Genomic DNA, 1,559 nt, shown 5'->3' on the forward strand with positions numbered 1-1,559 from the left:
AACTCGATGCAGTGATCAAGGGAATAAACTTGGCAAATCCTTTGGAAGACAACCACCCGGCGACTATTCACAGATTTTGCTTGCATCCATAAGTGAATTTCAGACACTCTTACCAGATGGGCTAGAGTGTGAACCAAAACAACGAGCAAGATGCTCATCCGTCGGCGGCTTGACACGATCATGAGCCTGGTGAATGAATATGCACTATCAATGGAGGTGTCCCTGGTCAGATTCAGCATAAACAAAGCAGATTGTTTAACAAGGGTAACTCAAAGATGTCTTGATGCCATAAAAAGAACTGTTGAACCTACGCAACCTCCCTCCTGGAGTCAAGCGGATCCCTATATTTCGCTAAGTTAGTTGAACCAGGAGTGCAAAGGGCAGACGTCATGGAAGTGGTCAAAAACTGCATGGAATGCCAGTCCATTGACCTGGCACCCGTTCGCTGGGAAAAGGGGAAGTTGGAAGTTAGGAACCATTGGAGCCGGCTAGCAATAGACATTATTCACCACAATGGTGAGGATTTCCTGACTCATTGATTGCGGTCCATCAAGGTTTGTCATATGATGTATGCTGCGCCAACAAGATACAGTCACTATTGTCCGTCAACTAACCAATATTTTCCTTGAACGTGGACCTCCAACAGAGATATTGCTTGATAATGGTGCCGCATTTATCAGTGAGCAGTTTAGGAAGTTTACTAGTGGAAATGGGATCATTGAACGGAATCATCGAACCGTCAAAACAATGATAGCTAGATCAGGCTGCACAGTGTTTTATGCAGTTTATTTGTACAATGTAACACCGAAAGATGATGTTTTGCCCTCTAAAGAGCCGGCTGATATCATAGCATAGGTATCACGTCAGGGTGAGGGGCATAGAGACAGAACCTGCTGCCTGAATTGGAAGTAGACGGAGAGAGAGTGAGGAAAGGGGAAGTTGTGTGAATGTTGTGTGGATCAAAAACCCGTTAGGCAAGTGCACGACAAGGTATGGAGTCGGGCGAGTTACTGAAATAATCAGCCCACAAGTGGTGCGGGTCATGTTACAGACATACGGTTAGTAATGCAACCATCACTAGACGACACGAGCGAATCAGAGTCAGAATCTAGTGAGGCATCGTTCTGGATTGCAGCACCACCATCAGACAGTGTCTCAGAGATCAGTAGCCTCCCAGAAGACATAGAGAGTAGTAGCCTCCCAGAAGAGACAGAGAGGCTCGACCCTCAGACTGCAGACAAAAGTTAACGGAATTTTGGATTCGTCACCAAAATCCGTTTTTCATAGTAACAAAACGGAAAGAAAAAAAAGGGGGCAAAAAAGCATTTACAGCAAATTTCTCGGAAAAGAGCAACTAATGGAAAAGAGCAAAGAAATACAAACCCGAATATGTTTAAAATGATCCAAGATTATTAAAATAAAAAGTTATCGATTGCCTTTATTTCCCAAGGTTTGGGTTAAAAAAAACCTTAAGGAAACATTTAAAAATACATAAAAAAATACAAAAAAAGACGTCAATCCTTACTTGCAAGAAAGGCTGAAAGAAAAGAACATATAAA

This window comes from Euprymna scolopes, chromosome 26 (assembly GCF_053919585.1).
Source record: "Euprymna scolopes isolate OS-2025 chromosome 26, ASM5391958v1, whole genome shotgun sequence".
Classification (NCBI taxonomy): domain Eukaryota; kingdom Metazoa; phylum Mollusca; class Cephalopoda; order Sepiida; family Sepiolidae; genus Euprymna; species Euprymna scolopes.